Consider the following 20,465-nt stretch of genomic DNA (forward strand, 5'->3'; position numbering starts at 1 on the left):
GAAAGAAGGAAAAGGAAAGAAGGCAAACAAGGCAAATAAAGGAGAGGAGAGGAGAGGAGAGGAGAGGAGAGGAGAGGAGAGGAGAGGAGAGGAGAGGAGAGGAGAGGAGAGGAGAGGAGAGGAGAGGAGAGGGGAAAGGAAAGGGGAAAGGAAAGGGGAAAGGAATGGGGAAAGGAAAGAGGGGAAAGGAAAGGGGAAAGGAAAGAGGGGAAAGGAAAGGGGAAAGGAAAGAGGGGAAAGGAAAGAGGGGAAAGGAAAGGGGAAAGGAAAGAGGGGAAAGGAAAGGGGAAAGTAAAGGGGAAAGGAAAGAGGGGAAAGGAAAGGGGAAAGGAAAGGGGGGAAAGGAAAGGTGGGAAAGGGAAGGGGAAAGGGAAGGGGAAAGGGAAGGGGAAAGGGAAGGGGAAAGGGAAGGGGAAGGGAAAGGAAAGGAAAGGAAAGGAAAGGAAAGGAAAGGGGAAAGGAAAGGGAAAGGGAAAGGGAAAGGGAAAGGGAAAGGAAAGAAAGAGGAAAGGAGGCAAGCAAAGCAAGCAGCTGGTGCTGAAAGTGAGCAAGACTCTCATTTTCTTCTGTCTTTTAATAAATCATTGTAGCAGCTTTGTGACAAGTCTCTGTTATCCATAATGCCCAAGCAAACAGCTTTTCTTTCAGCCTCTATTCAGCTGGCTGCCAGGGAAGCAAGACTGCAGGCAGGAAACTTCAGTGGCTCAGCCTGCTCCCCTGTAATTCAATTAGAAAAGCAAGCATGAAGTCAATATTCATTGCGCCAGGCCAGGACTGCACAGCACAATGAAATGATAATGAGAAAGTTCACAAAGGAGACGGGCTTAATGATAAGTTTTTAAAGAGGTGCTGCAGCGGGTGACCCTCTGTACAACTGGCAAACACACACGGGCATATGGGACTTTGCCCTCAGGGATTTACTCTCATCCCTCACCATCTGTATCCAGGGCAGACGGCTGATTGTGAATCCAAGGGAATCTCATGATATACTGTCTTAGGTCACCCTATTCAGCTATTTTGCATCTCTGAAGAGAAAGAAGACACGTTTCTTAAACACCCAGGCCTCAAGGGAACACATACAACTCGCTGGATCATAGGCAATGCAGTTTCAAATGGTGTGGAACTATGACTCCCGAGCTCAGCAGGGAGGTGGGGCCTGTGGGACACAAAATCATGAAAGAGAACTTCCAACACTTCATGGAAGCACAGGAGGAGAAGAACTGCACCCTTGTGCTTTCAGAGCAAGGCAGCACTTGGTCCCTTCAACCGTGAGAACTTAAAGCATTTGTGTTTTAAACTGGATAAATGCTAGACCCAATTCTGCAGCTCCCTCTCCAAGAGATCTCCCACTGGAGAAGGTCTTTCTATGATTTCCTTTCTTCTTTTAGCACTTTACTGGTGACAATGAAATCTGCAGTCATTTATTTTGCAAACATCATTGTATTTCGTTTTAAAAATAAGGAATGATTGAAGTAGTAATTAAAACAACAGCATTGTGTGTACAAGCCCAGGGTTGCCTTGTTCTAATTTTGTTTTGGGATTCTACATTCCAGATATGACAGAATTTGTTCTTCTTTAAAATGACTTCTATGCTAAAGCCCTGGCTTTCTCACAAAGAGACTCAGACCCCATTCTTTTTGGCACAGTACAGAAAGAACAAATGGCCCCAACTCCAAGCAGGCAAACATGAGAAACAGAAAGTTTTCCTTTTCTTTTCCTTTCACAAAAGGGAAACAGGGCACACAAGCTTATGTAAGATCCCTGAGGTCACACAGGGTGTCACTGAGAGTCACAAATTGAATTCAGATTCTCAGGCTCTCTGTCCCAATTCCTGTCATATTGCTGTTCAGGACACTCCAAAGCTGTAACATCATTTTCATAGATACATGTTGTAATTCCCCATAATTCATCTCTCAGCTGAACTAGTATTAACATTCCACATATCCCCATCCTCACTAATGACTGCTTAATATGCTGCTAAATAATTAATACAAGTCAACAGCTCTGTATTCTCTCAAAATCAGGAGGTATTTTTCAACACAGCTCATGACAACAGCCCATTTTTTACTTCAGAGCCCAAAGAAAAGGAAGTCAATTTTGCCATTCTTCCTGATTCAAAAAGCTTTCAACTGCTAATAATAGAAGTGGGTGGTGAATTGCTTCATCTGCAGTAGGAAGCTCTTCATGTCCTATTGGGCCAGTTCTTCAGCTGCTAGAAACCCACACAGCTTCACTAGAGGCAATTCTGCTTTGTCAAGTCACGCAAGCCAAAGGCAGATGTATTTGTGTTTCACTGCCCACTGAATCACATAAGACAGACCCAATCTCTGCATCTCAAAGGGAGGATGAAGCACTGCCGACAACCGGAGCTATACTCAGGTAGAACAGGCTGGCTGGATCCCTCTTCTCCAGAAACCCTCTGTGGGGAAAAGCAGAGACAAACCACCAGCAACTGCAAGGCTGTCCAAACAAGCCATGCCAATATCCTGGACTAACCCACCCGTCTGGAACTTAACACAGGATAACAGCAAAGCATCTCAGAACTAGCTGCTTTCTTCCAACACTGATCAAGAGAAGTTATGTGCAAAAAGGGAAGAGCCACACTTGTGGCTGCTTCTGCAGATCACAGTTTTCAACAGTTTTCTTGCCCTAACTGCAATATATTGACTTCTGCCATTATTTTGAAGGGTTACAGACCCTTGCAGGACATAAACCCCTTCGTGTTGCAGAAGGGATCAGATGCTGAGCTGATGTACATATATACCTACACTGAATTATGCCAGCAAAGGGCCAGATCCCAGGATTTTTCCTTTAGGTAAATTAATCTCCAGTGCAACTCACTAAGAGACTGGAGAAAAAGAGGTAGGATCCACATCTTCCATATGTGTTTGTGCTTTTTCTGACTATTACATAAAAGGCCAGATAAGATAAGAAGTACTAGTCACTTTAGATGTCAATACAGAACATAATTATACCCCCTCTATCCTTTCACAGTACATAAACCTCAGTTTTCACTACTAAATTCAAATGTTGGGTACTCTCCAAAGGCCCATTATGTAAAACGGAGTCCTCACTGCTCAAAACGACGAGAGGTCAAATATCTCTGTGTAACTGTGTAACTCCTGCCTGCATGGAGCTGTCAGAAGTGATCACAATAACTTCCCCTTTCTTATTTTAGAGGCAGCACTCTCACTCTTATGTAACGAAGGCAAAATCTGTTGAGGTCAGGGATTCAGAGGCACCAGCTTCACCCACTAGACAGCCTTTGCCTCTTAGTGACAGCCCCTGGGAAGTTCACAAGACACCGCAGGTATCTATCTCCCTTTAGTTATCACTCTTCCATGTCAGACCCCGCTATCCTGTTTTATTCACTATGCTTTGATGGGAGATGTTGTCTGCACAATATCCTCAGCTGAGAATTGGTTTTTCTCGGAGACATTAATGCATGTAATTGGCACGTGCTTTTCTGGAGTATTTCTATCACCTTTCAAAGATAGAGACAATCAAATCTCTCCTCCACTCATCAAGAAAATGCTTAAAGCATCAAGCGGGGAATTCCAGGCTGGCTTATAGCTGGTACTTACATTTTCTCAAGCAGCAAGGTAACATGGGATGAGGACTGTCACGGTGTTTATTTTGAGTTCCCTAGTGAGAAAAACATTTTACACTTACCCTGTGTGGTTGAAACCTTCCTCCCCTCCTGTGGAAGTCAGGTTATCTCTGCTGTTCATATACAGCTGCTGTTACTTGCCTTGACCCATCTCCATTGAGCAGACATTTCAGAGAAGCACTGAAGTCAGTTATCCTCAGTTAGGCTCTAACCTTCACAAGGGTGAGGTAAAATAGAGCTCTTGTCTCTAGCTAGGTTATAGTGCTCATTAGAGATGAGCTCAAAGCTCATAAGTTCACTTCAAAGAAAAGAAAAGTGCTAGGAAAAGACAAGAGCCCTTCTCAAAGTTCTGCATCTCTAATTGCTGCCATGCTGTTTTGAGTCCTGAACTAGGCCTTTTCAACATGGAAGAACTGAGAAATACACACTCAAAAGTAATTAAGAGATTAGTCTGACTGGGGTTGATTTTCAAACAGTGACTTAAGACTGCTTTATATCAATGGGCAGATGGAGCTATGGGCTTTCTTTCAAGAATAAATGAGAGATGGTAACACTTTTCTCCCAGTCTTTGTTTTGACTGTCAGTGTTTAGAGGCAGACATGTTTCATTTGGTCAGAAAGGAGCTTGCACAACACCCTCTCACCTTCTGGCTGATCGTGGTGTTGTGATAGACCTTTCATTTGTGTGCTACAGAACACTCCCAGATGACAAGGAATGAGATGCGCCTCCATGCTCCAGGCTTCCGGCAAAAAGGGGTGATCTGGAGGTGGAGACACAGATGATCTAGATACAGGTTATAGTCAAAGACCAACAAAACTGCATGCTGAATTCAATCCAGCAGAAAAATTACAGGAACACAGAATGGAGAGCCTATTTATGTTATTAATAATAAAGGTACTGCAACCAGTGAGCCCAGAGCTATGCAATTACAAGGAGACATGGAGTGTACACAATCAGGAATCCTTATCAGATTGTTTGGTCTATCTTTTCCATTTAAAAGTGGTGTTTAAACTATGTTTATAGACAAAAGAACTGATCAATGAACCTGTCATTTGGTCATGAGTAACATGGAAAAATAAATCAGGTGATGAAAATATTGCTGTTTCTCCATTTGGGGGATAAATGGAAGAGGTTTCAAAAAGATTTTGTCAGAGCTCTGGGGCCATGTGCATCAGCAAAGGCAGATGTTTCATCTTTGAAAATTTCCCACAAGAAAACATCTCCAAAAATATTCGGAAATGAGATTTTCCAAAGGTAAAAGAGCTGGAAAAACCCAAACCAGAGATTTACTATTATTTAAGCTCTTCAGCTGCTCCCTAAGAAAATAAACTTGGAGTTAAACAAAAACTTCACTGTTTTCCTACAAAATAAATAACAGTAACATTATACCCACTAAACAGGAATCAGCTGTATAAACAGTTTACCTGCCTCTGACAGCATCAACTATAGAGAGAATTTCTGGGCAACTATGTTCAAAGAAGGAATAACCCAGATTATGGTAACTCAGGGCATAATAACTATGAAGTAGCAAGTAGGAGGCAAAAATACATGAAAACTTCATCATCTTGACTAAACATCTTCAAATCTTATACTTGAAAAAGGTGACAGTTACCATGCTCTTCTGCTTGTCACTTTAAGCTTGCCCAATAGTTGCCATCATAATCCCTTGATTCAAACTTTTAACTGTCTTTATCCCTTTAATTGCAGTTCATTCATTTCTGAAACTTGGGTGCCTGATTTTCCACGTTCATTCCCTTCACCCATAAACAGACAGACAGTATAGGCAATTTGAAAGTATCTTGCAGCTCAGAAATAAACCCCTATTTTTCCATCATGTAGTCCCCCTGGATACTTTGATTAATTTCAATGAACTAAACCTGAAGAGCCCCCAGGCCTCACATGTTCCAAGCAAGGGAAGAAGAAACCCAAAAAATCAATCCCTTTCACAGTATCAGTCTCTGCAAACTTTAGAGATCAAATGATCTACAGTTGTGAACACTAAGATATTGGAGCCTTTGAAATATGTCCACATGGCAGAAACGTTATCTCCCCCATAGTCTCGTCCTTCTCACCCGCTCAGCACATGTAAACCTTTTGGTACAGCTTATTCTAGTTGTTCCCACTATATAGAACAGAAAAATGCATGCTGTTGTGGAACAGAGGCATGTGTAATATTTTGTGTGCTCAAGAGCCTAGAAATAGATTGTAGGCTGTATGTGTATTACAGGCTTGTGTCAACATAGCTAAATCCATCAGGTGCATGAAGAGAAATGATCCTGATGGGCACAGCTGGGATTCAGAAGCTGCCTCTACGGCCTTATTTATAGCAGATAAATTGACCATGTTCTAGTTCAGCTCTTGACAAAAGGGTATATAACAGAGCTTTGCTAATGGGGCTGCATCCACAGTATCAGATGCACAGCATATGATATTTGCAATGGATACAAATCACCCAGTACAAATCTGGCATGAGATTGAGGGATAGAAGTTGGATGTGGAGGGATTACATCCAGCACTTTCTAAGGCAGTACTCTCTGAAGGATGAAAAGGGCTTGACTCTACCTTGCCCCAGATTTTGTGCTGTCGTCCTCATCAAAGCAATCAAGATGAAAAACCTTCTCTCTTCAGTCTTGGATACTGGTACATTTCACACTACTTTGTGAACAGGTTTGTTTAGTAACCAAGTGCCTTGAAATAACAAACCTGAATCCTCTCATGCAATTTCAGCTTTATCATGCCTGTAGTCACTTTTCCTCTAGAGGATTTGCAATAAGAACTGAATGCTGAATTCCTCTTTGTGCTTCTTTGGACCTGATCCTCAGCTGGTACAAACTTAACACCCACAGATATCACAAAATCTTCCCACATTTACACCAGCTGAAGATCCAGCCATTGTTTGCCAATGAGGGTGTTACTCTACAGTAACACTGTTTCTGGTCCAAGTTATTCCTAACACTATTGTAATTTACAACACTATCAGGCTCAACGGGGAAAGAGTAACCACCAGCAACAAACCTTCTCTGATTCTCTAGAATATGTGCAAGTAGCTAATAATAATAATAATCAAAAGTTAAAAATCTAGGGATATGTCCATAGAGATATCCTATAATTACCTTGCTGCTTTGGGACAGATTTCATTGTTCACTTCCCTCAGATGCTCTCCTGCCTCCTGCCTCACACCCTGAGCACTGTCAGTTTGCTGTCAGCTTTACAGTATCAAGCAGTTGATCTCTCCGTTGGTACCCTGTTCAGTGTCATTTAAGCTGGGCAGTCTGCAAGGCCACCAAGGTCAAGGAACTATCAGGAGTAAGGTTTCTTAAGTGCAACGTGTGAGACACCATCTGACACTGTTTATAGATAGACTTAGCCTCTTATTGACCACAGGATAGAAGTTAAAAGCATTGCTTTGGGAGTTCAAATGTGTTAACCTCTGAAGTGATGTTTGAATTAGGGTTATAAAGGGCCTAAAGTTTTGATCAGAGGCTCGGAGAATAAAAAGGATTTGGAAAAATTTTAGAGTAGGATCAGAGTAGCTCCTCTGAGTGTGCCAACTACTATATTATTGTTGATTTCATTGAGTCCATCTATCAGGTCTGTGCATTATGTGATCCAGTTCCAAAGATGTTTCCCTGCTGCAGCTGACAAAATACAGACTATACACTTCAAATGCAGTCGTCGGTCTTTAAAACAGGCAGTTACAAAACATGCTGGCTGCTCTAGCAATCAATAATGGGAAGGGCAGTGTTTGTTGGACTAACTCCCAAACAATTAGATACTTGCCAGTGTAAAGTAAAAAATGACACAAGACCACGCCAAAAGCTTGTTCACTGTTTGGCAACTCGTAGCATTACAAACACTGAGGGTTTAATAATCCGGCAATATTAACAAAGCTGGAACAGTTAAAACAGTTTCTGATGAATACACAGCAGAGGTAACAAATACACCTCCCCTGAATTGTATCTACATGACTCCTGGAATTCCTGATGCAGTTTTCCTGGAAGTTGACTCACAGAGGAGGAGGAGGAGGTTAGATACCTGTCATGAGTTGCATACACAAACTATAAGACAGCACAGCAGCTTCAGGGAAGGAAGCAATGCTTCTTAACCAGAAAGGAGGCAACTAGCAGGCTTAAATGTTTGAGAATACCAGACCTGCAACCTGAAGACTGGGAATGAACAATTCATCTCAGCCCTGAGGACAAGCGAAGGGAAGTCCTTCTTTAAGGTCCCTTCCAATCCAAGCCACTCTATGACTCTATGAAAGTGCCATGTAAGGGTGCAGCATGGGCCAGTTACTCCCTAAGGGTCCAGGAGCTGAGCATGAGGACAGGGACAGGACAGTAAGGTGAGCAGGGCAGCTCTAGGGTGACATTCTGGGGGCAGCCCTGGGCCTGGATCACCAGCCAAGTTCACTGAGAACTGCAGCCAGGCCAGGCCCTTAGACTGCAGGTTTCCACATATGTGATCTGCCTTGTCAATACAGAACAGAGTAAAAAGAGCACCAAAACTGCAGAGGAAAGGTCCGTGCTATGTGTATTTCCAGTGGCTATCTTAAAAAGTAAGGACTTCCTTTTACTGCTCCACAGTCTTGCAATATGTTACCCCTCTGCATCAAAATAATAAGGCTTGGGCAACCACACTTTGATTTAGGGGTGGAAGGAGGGAGTCACTCAGGGGCTTAGAGACAACATCCGCTTTGCTGTTAATGTCTTATTGTCATGTAACATGCCCGTACATGACCATTTCCCTCAAACTCTCCATTCAGACAAGGGCTGGGCATAGCCCTGCTCTATTCCAGGAAGGACTGAGAGGGATCTGCAGCCAAACTAGAGAGATGATGCCTCAGAGGTGCTACAGCCTTGTTGCAAATCTCCTCAGTCTTTAAAAGTGTGGGAACCATGGTAGATTTCAGTATTATTTCTCTGAAATATAACAGGAAATGCTACGTACTCAGCTATTCTTGCTGCTTGCTATCATGGTGTACCCTGTCTACAGTGATGTTACAGCATATGATGGCCCTGTAACTCACTTTTTCTATCTCCATCAATTATCTGGGATAATATTCTCTTTATAACCTCACCTGGACTTAACCTTCAAGGACATTTCTCTGTCAATGTCCTTGACATTGATGCATGTCAAGATGATGCATGTGTCTGAGACAACGACCATTTCTAGAAAGCAAATATTCCAGTGCCTAAATTAAGACAAAAAATATTGGTTTCTCTATCACTTCTCTTCCCCACTCTCCCACCCACCCCACCCCACCCCCTTTCTCATGTTCTCTTTTTTCTCCTTTATTTATTTCTGTGTTTCTTTTCTGCTTTCCTAACTGTGGTACATCAATCTAGCATGGGACTATGGGAGTAACTGGATATATCTATTAGCTTTTATACTTCTGGTAAAATATGGTACTTTTTGATTTCTAGACATGTCCTGAGAAAGATGAATCAAAGCAAAGTTACCTAGCAAGTGTCTTCTTAATACACCAAACTATCATTTCAGAGTGCTGCAGAATGTAGTTCCCTTTCTTTAACCCTGCAATAAAATGTGGGTCAAATCTCTGTAGACCAGACTTCAAACAGCCCAAGTCCAAGGCTGTGCAACCTTTCCATCTACCTCTCAGCTATCAGTAAAAGAACTAGCCCAGACAGGATGTGCAAACAAATTGTCACAATACAGTAATCTGTATTCTGCATTCTATTCTACAGTAATCTGTTTTTACATTTGGACCGAGGTCTCAATGTAGAAAACATTCTCTGATCAGTGAAAGTAAAATCCTGATGATGAAGTCCTAGACCTGGAAGTGACACCACAGGCATATCACAAAAACATTCCCTAGCCGACTATAAAGAAGGAAGTTAGTGACAGAGTTGGTGTGTACTTCATGAGTGTCAAGAGGTGGATTCTTAAGCACAGTCCTACAGCTGTTCAGGTGGGGTGTGCTGGGAGCATGGGCTACCTAAGAAACTCTGACAATCTCACTAGAATATAAAGCCAGGGAAAATCATTTTCACCCTTAATTTTTACTGTAAGGAAAAGGAAATGCTCTTAGAAGATTAATTCTGTCAGGACATACTATTTTGTAGCAGAAGACACAGAAGCTTACTTAGTGCTTTATAAGGAAATGCACTGGTTTGCAATGCAGCCTAACTCAAATTGCCTGCTGGAAAACCGTTCCACTGAAACCCTGGGAAAACCAGACCAACACTATGTGCCCTGTAATAGAAAACCAAAATATAGTTCTAGAGGCTAATTCTGACCCCAAAAGCTTTTTTGAGCTCTCTCTGAATGCTAGTAACTTTTCCTAAGTCAGGATCATTTTAGATGGAGATACGATCGGAACTGCGATATGCAGTTATTCAGAGGACTTGCAACATGTCGCTGCCATTGAAGCTGAATATTCATCCTAGCAGGAAAGAGCAAACATTTAGAAGAGATGCATCTGCTGCTGATCACTATCCAGTTGCAGAAATCATGTTAAAAATCAGAAAGTTTGGTAAAATGCATAAAAACGCAAACTTGACTTTCCATGTTTTAAAAGCGGACTAAAACAGAACTTGGTTGACTTAAGGTAATATTTTAACCAGAAAGCACAAGAAGAGAAACATCCCAATTGACTGAAAATCCAGCTGTGGACTTAAAATAGAGTTTTCAAAACTTGCATTTTTCATGTTACTAAGTTCAGCACTGTCTGGTCTTTGAAGAAATGGATTGGCTCGACAGAGCGAGCTGGAGCACTCAGCATTCACACGGGAACTCACTCTCTTCTGCTGTCAACTGGCCCAAAAGCATGGCTGTGAGACTTACCATATCCTGGCTGTGAGCTATAAAACGTATCTGTTAGGGCCACCTTCGTGTTGAAGAAGAGATTTAGAGATGGAACTTTCTAAGCTTTTTGTGGAGGCTTTTTTCTGTTTAAAAACATCTTTGCCTTTATTGGAGAGGTTTTCAAAGCTGAGGAAAGAATCTGTGAGCTGGATCCACTCCATTTTAGTAGTAATTAAACTCCCTATTCCTAAAGGCCCGGTCTAACTCTTAATGAAATAAACAGCATAGCTGCCATTGCGTTCTGGAGGGGCAGGATCCAGTTCCATCTACTTAGGGTTCTACACACGAATGCTTCCTAACTGTGATCCAGATAGAAATCAAAGTAGAGCAAAGTGTTTGACATTATTATCTTTAATCTGTGCCGCATTTTTCATGATCAGTCCCTTTACGGAAACTCCAAACCCCATATCCACTCTCTGTTACATTAGCATTCTGTTCTTAAACCAGCCACTTCATTTGCTGATTTCCACGCAACACCCACCTCGTAACCATATACATTAAAATCCTGCAGTGCCAAGTGTTTCAGAGATCCTGAAATGAGTCCCTGCTAACACTAACTTTTCCATCTTCAAGGCCTTTACCCTACCCACTGAACTCTCCCCCTATTTCCTTGCTGCCTCATGACTCACCACTGAACCACGCTGTCTGTGCAATGCAACCAAGCGATCCCCAGCCACCGAGCCCCAAAACCCTCCTTGCTCAAGAGCAGCACAGTAGCTGTGTTCCAAAACTCAGCTGAACACATGGGGCTTCTGCCTTCTCTTACAACCAGTACTTGATGGAAAAAATGCTGATTTGGTGAAATCAAGGCATTCCACAGATTCATTTTTACTACTTTTTTTCTTTTTTAAGGAAAAAAAATAAGAAATGTTTCAACCTGAAACCTCTTTCGTTCCCTGACAGCTCATCTATCCAGCACATCGACAGTTCATCAGGTGGAAAGGCATCTAGCATCTGCAGTTTATTACCTAGATGGAGCCAGGGGACCTCCAGCTTCCAGCTGATCACTGGAAAGCTCTGTAGTGAGACATAGCATTTATCTCAATTTATAAGCTTCAGGGATAAGGTTCTTCAGAGAATGAAAAATCAATGCAGCTGAAGGGAAATCAGCCAATGCCATGGCATTTTCAGGGGATTTGGCCCTCTTTTTGTAATATTTGATTAAAGGAGACTTCCACATCCCAAATGCTATACTGCCAAAGTTGAACATCAACTGCATGATCACCTATGTGGCAGGATGTGGAAAAATACTTCGTGTTAATGATTCTGTGCTCTGATCAATATTCTACAGTCTCCCCATGAAGAAGTTAGTGTTTCACAGAAGATAACACAGTGGAAGCAACAAGTGTCAAACCATTAAGACCCTGCCAGATTCCATACCGCTGCAATCCTGCACTGCAAACATTTGAGGCTGCCTGAAGCAAAATAATGGCAACTGCACAAAACATGCACAAAAAATCTCACTGTTCTACAAAATCTAGCATTTAATCACATGGATTGTTGATATTTGCAGGGTAAGACAGGCAAACAGCTCAAATAAATGCTTTTCAATAGGAAGACAATCAGCTTATGGCTGTTTCTGTCGCATAGGGACTTGATCGTATGTCTGACTCTTACTTTGTATTTTGTAAAGAATTAATGGTATATAAATCACATTATTAAAGCCATTGCAGACTGTTTTATAACTGTAGGCTCTCTTTATAAACCATAAGTTTACCATGTGACCTAAACCTGGCTATGTTTTATAATTACTTTTAATTCAGTTCCCAAGAAAACCAACCGGCAATGCTTCCCTAATTGTCCACATATACAACTAGAAGGTTTCCAAGGATTCTTCTTATTCAATACTTTCTACCTGCCTTCTGTGAAGCTGCTGATGAGCCAGAAAGGCCTGCACCTTGAACAGCCTGTCCTACCTGTGATTACAAACTTGTGTTGCTCTCTCCACTGGGACTTCACTGAGGCACCCATTCACAGGGTGAAAGTGCCAAACCCAAGCCCACAGTGACCACAGCTCTATACAGACACCCTCCAGTTGCCCACTAATCATATGGGATTTTTCCCATTCATGATTTTTAACAAGCCCCAAAAGCCTGTTCTGAGTGTCTGATCATTAGTCTTTACCTTCTTCTTTTAAGAGGTCTGAAAGAAAACGAATAATGTGGCAACATGAGACATATTTCACTAACAGGAGTGTAGAAAAGATCTTTGGCACCGTCAAAACCACCTGTTAAAATGCATATATTTAACAAAACCTTATCTCTCCTGATGGCATGAAAAGCTAAGCACTTCATCCCAAAGGTTTTCTCTGCTCTCATGGGTTTTTTTTTTTCCAGATCAATTTCCAATTTTGGTATTTAAAGATGGCTTCAAAGTGTTTCTGTCTTAGGTACCACATCATTTATTATCCTGAAGACAGGAAGTATTCAGCTCTGGAAATGTCTTCTGCTTGTGTGCAGTAGGAAATTAGTAAGGGTTAAATATCTGGGCAGTGGGGATTGTCTGACATCAGCCCAACAAGTCAGCAAATTGCAGTCTTTTCTCTTTTCCTACACAGGCAATACAGGAAGGGACTGATAAATAGAATAACAATGAAGTTTCTCTCCCATCTGAGGAATACAGGAGCCTGTGAAGGCAATCATGAACTAAAAGTTCAGAGCCCAAGTTCTTCATTCTGTAACTAGAAGACAGTTGGGGGAGAAGGGACATCTGTTCCCACAACAAAAGGCCAAGAGGAACAGGATGGGGGAAGCTCAGCTTGTTGCAGTCCTCTCTGAGCTGCTATGGAAGTTTTAGCCTGATACGACTTTTAGCTCTCTTTGGAAGACATATGCATTTGACACTGCGCTTGTTCTACTTACTGTCACTACTAAACCCTTTTTATTCCTCTGCAGGGAAAGCTTAGTCACTGGATCTGTCTACTCCTTCTCCCATCTTCTCCCATCAACTCCCCTCCCCGCTGACCCTCAAAGCTAAGACATGAAGTTACATTTCTCTATTTCTTCCATCAGTTATTGTGGTATGAGAGCTCCACTAAGACATGGGCACGTTCCAAAAACAACATGAGAATAAGGACTTCTGTGTTTTTAAGACCTGACCCAAAATATTTATTTATCCAGAAGTTGAAATTCTCACGAGCAATGGGTGAAATTCTGAGGAGAGAAGAGCTGCAGCAGTCCTGGACATAACACTGAATCTCTCGGCACAAGTGCTATAATATAGGCAATGAAGGATAAGCCATAAACCAAGCATCAGCAGAAATCTATATATTAACATAAGGTCATAACTCGCATCAGTCACTTTTATATTAGAATGAAGTGAGAATGAAAGCATAGGTACACTTAAATAATAGGGATTCCTACAAATCCTGGAATGATTTATTACTGACAGTGCAGTAATAGATTGCTTATGGCAAACAGGAGATTCACAGTTTCCCAGGAGGCTTATTCCCCCATTGCAGGATACAAATAATTCCCATTGACTTCAGTGCTTTTCCTGCCGTGAAGGACTAGGAATTTATTGGGTTCAGTGGGAGTTATGAATAACTTGCATGAGCAAAATCAAACCCTAAAGAAACAAATTATTCTGTCTACTTCTTAAATCTATTTCAGATATTTCTCTCTATGTCAGCTGGAAAAAAACACACACTCAGCTCAAACTTACCCATCCATAGAAACTAAAACTTCTTACCCATCTATAACAACACCTATAAACAAATGTGTATGGTCATTGTAGAGCAGAAGTAACAACAAAAGCCATAATAGGCTGAAAGATTTCTTATGGAAAATGTTCTCTGTAAAGTATTTGTCTCCTGGGCAGATTTAACCAACTAACAACCAAGATGAGGTCTAGGATGAGGTGTCCCTGCCCATGGCAGAGGGGTTGGAACTGGATGATCTTAATGTCCTTTCCATCCCTAACTATTCCATGATTCTAAGACACCTTCACCCTGCAGATGCACAGAGGATTCCCTCACTACCACTGGGTAGTCATCTCACTGTAACTGTGCATTGTTTCATTTACCAGCGAAGAGCAACCACATAAAATCAACCCAAATACCAGGTTCTACTTCTTCACAGTTGTATGCTTACATTCCCATCCTGCCCATCCCCACCACTTGAAGAGGAGGAAGAAATGTTCCTCCTTGAGAAACATACTTGAGAAAACTCATTGCTTTAAAGGAGACATAAGGGCTAATATTTAATCTGGTAGACCAGCAGATGGACAATCACACGGCTGTTGGTGTACCTAGTCAGGCATAGCACATTTCCAAAACAGGAATGTGTTTTCAGGAAAGCACTGAAATGTGCATGTTTGGCAGCTAAGTGGGTGAGCAGAGAGGACTGTTGGGGATTTCTTACCACCTCCTTACAGACGGCTAGCTGGTGCAACTCCTGATGACAGGAAACACAGCCAGAGGATCTATTCCAGTACAGCAACTTGTATGGAAGGAGACCCTCCTGAAATCTCCACTGTGCTTCAATGGCAGCACTGATGGAATCACTCCTGGAAAGAAGAATAAGTTAGTCTTAGACACCCTAGGAAGTCTCCCGCTGATGTCAGTGACATTATGGGCATAGGTAAAGGAACAAATTTGGTAAGGCAGGGCTTTTCAACAAGAGGAAAATACATTTAGCATCTTTGTGTCTATATCAGTAACTTTATATATGATATAGCATTTGGTTTCAGATGGGCTTTTCCAAGTTAATGGAGATGCCTGAAACTGAGGAAACTATGGAAATACGTCCTTGCAAATGTCATCTTTACATGGCAGATAGAGATAATGCAACGTTTGTTATTTTAAACTTCCTATTTAGAAACCAAACTTACTTTGCTTTGACAAACTATCAGAATGCCCCCGTGACATCCCAAAAGATACCACACTCAGGTGTCCCAGATTGTACTAGAAATGTCAGATCATTTCTAGTCATATAGCCCTCAGTAAATTGAGGGAAGGTTTGTATTACAGAATCATAGAATAGTTTGGGTTGAAAGAGACCTTCAAAGGTCATCTAGTCCAACACAGCTGAAGTGCTTCAATACTACCATAGAAAATCTACACCCAATTGGAAAGAAAATAGCAACTCCAGAGTATTCAGTGCCATATGTGCTGGGAGGACAGTTTGGGGACATTGGAATTCCTGCATATCCTTATTATCTTTTAAGTAGAAACTGAGTCCTGAAAAAGCTGATGGTGTGTATGCAAAATTATAAGCAATGTGTTTGCAAGAACTGGGTTGTCTGTGCTACAGTATAAAGTGTGGACAGCCTGTATGACTAGGAAATATAGGTTCTTCTGGAAGAGGATGAAGTAAAGATGCAGTTTTGTAAAGGATTTAGAAGGAAGGAAAGAAAAAAAAGGGAGGACTCATTCTCTATTTGCTATCTTTTAGAACACCTGCCATTCAGTCAGTTCCTAAAGTTCCAAAGGAAAAGTATTCTTTCAAAGTATTTTCATGGGCCCTGGGGCCAGGCAATTGCAAATTTAGATGAGTCAAGAGCATCCACTAAGGAGGAAACAACAGCAGGAAGCATGGAAATTGTCTCAGACTTCCCTTGGCTTTACTGACTTAATAGGGAGACCCCACCTACACATTTAATAGGGTCAGAGCCATAACCCAAGGCTATAGGGTATAGAGATTCCTGATCATTCCATTACAGTAAGGATGTACATTTCTAGTTAAACTCACAGAACAATGCTGAATAGCTCCTCAGAAGATTAACAGGACCTCCCACTTCATGGAAACAGTGACTGTTTACATAATATGTAACGACAGTAAATCATAACAAATCCTAGGAGAAAACTCCAGTGAGAGATAAAATAACATGACCTTCCGATTTTGCTTCTTTTCTCAGTCTTACAATCCATGTCTTTATTCCCCTATCCTGTAAGGATTTCTGCATACCCTTAACTTTCAGCACAACAGTAGCCCCACAGCTTTCAATTAGTCCAATTAAGTGCAAAAAAATGAGTGCATGCACAAGAAAATGTCTTTTTTATCTGATTGCTTAAGCAGTGCCTAATGTAGTACAACCCCTTCCATAGCCTGAGTTTCCTACCACTGTGGTATAAATAATACAAGACGTTCCACTTCGCAAGGTTCAACAATTAGCATTCTAACTAAAGGGCTGGTACAAAGTAGCACCACTATTGATCTCCATTACCGTGCTGAGCCAGACCAGCTGAGGATCAGACCCTGCCTGAGGTGGTGAGTGCTTTGTAATATGCAAAGGAATTAAACAAATACTTCTGTGGAGGGAAATATTTGCAACTGGATAACTGGTTTCTGAAACTCATCTGTCAGTTGCAATTAATTCCTGAAGAATGTCCTGCATGAGAAAACCTTGTTCTATAATTTGCTATATTCTAATACGACAAAGCTTTCGCAAGACAAACAGACTTCATTACTTTTCCCTTGGGAACTCCTGCACTCTCTTTTTGTGCATGTGCATGTGAGCAGCTCCATAATTACACAACCAGAACTCAGATTTGCTTCAAATGAACCATTTCAGGGCTTATTCCGTGACAGGACACTCCTGTGAAAACATACCCATTCCCCGCTAAGAGAACAGAGTCAAAGCAAGTTAAAACGATTATAAAAAATACCCATTCCCTGCTAAGAGAAAAGAGTCAAAGCAAGTTAAAACAATTATACTAAAAGGAAAATTGGGGGGGGGGGAGGTGTCACATCTAGCATTTCCATCAAGAAGTTATCACGTCAGGCCTGAAAACCAGTACACTAAGCGCTGTACCAACATGTGAAAAAAGAGAGAGTCTGCTCCTGAAGAGTTCCATCAGAAGTGCATCTGCATGGCATTAAAATGTGTGTTTAAGGGAAGAGATCGCCTGGAGCAGATGTGCAAGACTCGATGCAAAATTGCTGTGCGCCTGCCAGGGGCTGCAGGAATGCAAACCCTTCACATCAGTGCTTTAGGAGGTGATGCATATCCTGAGAGCGCTGTCTGCAGCCTCCTGCAAGCCCTCTCAATGTGGCCAGGGTGTCCAACAGACAGGGTGGATAGTCCTCCTGCACAGTGTCCCCACGTGGTCAGCGGCTGGGAGAGGGTTCTGGCTGCTCTTTTAATATTATTAGTGATTTAATCATCCAACAAAGAAGCCAAATTCAAAACGAGGACTCTTACATGTGAATTAAGTACACTTCAGCACTTGCCCAACTCCCATTCATATGGCAGCTTAAAGATCTAATGGAAAAGAACAGACTTTTAATGACCACGCGTCCTTGTGCTCTGGAGTGTGGGCTACAGCAACTAATAATAGATGAAGGTTTACATGTTTTTCTTGTGTTTCTGCTGGGGCTGCTGTGTCATTAATTCAGCTTGTGCCTGGCTACTTATGTTAAACATTCCCTTTGTGGCTTTCTCTAAATCTTAAATTTTGCATGTGACCACACGTAAATGTAAATGTGTATTTTTATGGTCCTGTAATCTCAGTGCTTTTAAATCCCAATTGCCTGAAGGCATACAGGGAGCTGAAGCAGAAAAGCTTGGTCAGTTTGTGATCATTTAGAGCTAGTTTATTTGCTCTTTCTGAATGGATTTGGTTCCTGTAGAGGTTTTTGCCTTTTGTGTAATAGAGTAAAGATAAGATCTAGGAACCTAATTAACCCTGCAGGGCCTGTGAACAAGGCTTATTAGAAAACAGTCAAACACATTTATATTTAAATATCTTATTTACAGGAATTCATATCATATTTCTGAGCAGCAGATATACATGCCACACACTCATACCTTTAACCACTGTAAACCATTTCCTTAAATAAAGCTGAAAAATGCTCTCAGTTGGAGCTCAAAGTCATCTGGATTATAGGAGTAAAAGACTCCCCAGTAATAAATGAAAGTCTGCAGGATGCTGCAAGCTATAGTGTTCTTTCACCTGCACCCCAAATAAAGGGCAAAACCAATGTTACTGCAGCCCACATCCTGACCAGTAAACACCACTCCGAAGTAATTTCTCTGGGGACCTTCCCATCTGTCTAAGGGAGTGACAATAAGATATATGTGATCACAGACATCTCTGAGGACTTCTGGAGAGACTTCATAAGGAGTCAGAATAAGGTTATTAAAAACCTCATTTTGAGGTTACTTCAGATTTTTGTAAATATCCTGGGTCAGACAGGAGCAAAGCATAGGTTTTAGTACTATGTGTCTATGAATATACATGTACCTGTCATACAGGTTCCAGTTACTTGAGAACAAAAGTATCCACAGCAATTCTGAGTTCTCCTTTCTTAACCCTTCACTCCTCCCACCCTTCATCACAGAGAGATGAGAAAAAACAAGTGAAGAGAGATCTTTGGAAACACTTGACCCAATTTTCTACTCTGAAGAAAGGTATGGGAAAGGAAATGTTTATTTGTGGGCACAATTGGTAATTCAAACCCACATCCTCAAAGTTCCAGCACTTAACATATCCTACTGATTGAGGACTTCAGAAGTCAAGAGCCTAATGCTGGTGATTAGCCCCTGCCTCCTATGTTGGTGCATTACTGGGTGCAGCTCTATATATGTACCCTGTGCGTAGCAGCTTAAAAGCCAGAAGAATTAGTCTTGCTTCTCATGACATCTTGAAGGGCAGCCCGGATTCAGAATTAGGTCTGGACAGTACTTAACTTTGTTGTAAATGACTGCCTGACCGGTGAGTAGGATAAATGATGCCACTGGGACTGAAATGTATCTTAAAATTAATCATTTGCTTAATGGTTTTCCTGGAGAAGGATTGGTTTAAATACAAATTTAAGAGCATTTTCAGCTGCAAGGCATGTGGGAGTGAAGATCCCATCAGACAGAGATTCTAAACAAGACAGACCTATATTGTGTCACAGGTATTTTAAAATCAGACACATTATTAATGTAATTTAAATTCTATATCCAGGCACAGTTGGTAAAAGCAACCGTATCTTTACCCTATAAGTTCTTCAGGAAGGGAATTATTTTTGTTTGGGATTTATATGGCATTTTAGACAACAGGAACCGGTCTAGGACTGGGGCAATGGCACTGTAAAGTTGTACAAATGAACATAACTGTGGTTTTTTAAAATTCCTTAGCTTAAAATTCTTCTTCAAAGGCCTAAAATTAATATTTTATTAGCCAATTTAAAAGCGTGCTGCTTAGAAAAGACAAAACCTTGATTGTTTCTATAAGTAGGTCCATGATTTATATCGTGAATCACTTTGGCAAGAGCAGGAAAATCCCAAATCAAGTTACTCTTCAACCTGCACTAATAAATCCTGTGTTGACACGAATTCCTTTTTCAGTGCCTCATTTTCAAGGAGCCGTGTGGTTTTTTAATAACCAGTCTTGTTGGATCCTCTTCATCCTATTCAAGAATATAGCGATAACTGCAAAAGCATCTTGGGCAACACAGGGCAACTCAAACTCAGCGCTGAGAAATAGCTCTGTGAAATCCAGTTTAATGAGATATCAAAATATCACATCTGCAAGTCTTGGCTGCTGGACAGTGCTTTGGAAAGCAAAGCCAGTTCCCCTCGTCTAGATTAGTCAACATCAGGTTCATTGGTCTAACATTTCACAAAATATTTTCCCACATTTGTCTGACTGCAGATTGAAGGGTGTAGCTGACAACATAAATGTGCCCTAAGGTGAAAAGCCCTAAACATTTCCCTCTGCGATCTATGGGGCTGGACATTACCAATGCAGATGTCTGTAATCAAGAGATCTCTATGGACCTGCTAATTATTCCCTGGGCTTTTCCATCGGCAATAAAAATCCCATTTGTCGCAGCTTGTTTGCAGAACTGCTCCATTTCCACAGTGGTGGCATTAATTAGCAAAAAAACTGTGAAAATTGACAGAGTTTATAGGTTCAAAAAAGCCCCACTAAGCAATGCTCCTAAATATTCCTATAAATTCAACCATGGCAACAAGTCCTGCAAGCCCAACTTTCTCAGTTGGAGCAATTTTTCATGCTTGTAGCAATAAGTGGGAAATAATGGGGGTCTCAGATTCACATTAGGGAAGTTGCTTCTGTGACCTCTTCATGCAGATG

At 41.4% G+C, this 20,465-nt stretch overlaps 1 long non-coding RNA gene across 1 annotated transcript in view; it reads right to left on the reverse strand.

Moving 5' to 3' along the window:
* Positions 1–566: 566 nt before the first annotated feature.
* The window catches only part of LOC133273304 (uncharacterized), a 53,457-nt gene continuing 33,558 nt past the window's right edge, over positions 567–20,465 (reverse strand). Inside the window, exons 4-6 of the long non-coding RNA XR_009744726.1 lie at positions 14,800–14,944; positions 3,673–3,822; positions 567–2,419 (exon numbers count right to left, since the gene is read on the reverse strand). This is a non-coding gene — a long non-coding RNA (uncharacterized LOC133273304). The remainder of the gene's footprint in view (positions 2,420–3,672; positions 3,823–14,799; positions 14,945–20,465) is intronic.

The sequence above is a fragment of the Pezoporus flaviventris genome, unplaced genomic scaffold (assembly GCF_033815535.1).
Source record: "Pezoporus flaviventris isolate CSIRO_AGI_PZ_B2104156 unplaced genomic scaffold, CSIRO_AGI_Pfla_v1 ptg000031l, whole genome shotgun sequence".
NCBI classification, from domain to species: domain Eukaryota; kingdom Metazoa; phylum Chordata; class Aves; order Psittaciformes; family Psittacidae; genus Pezoporus; species Pezoporus flaviventris.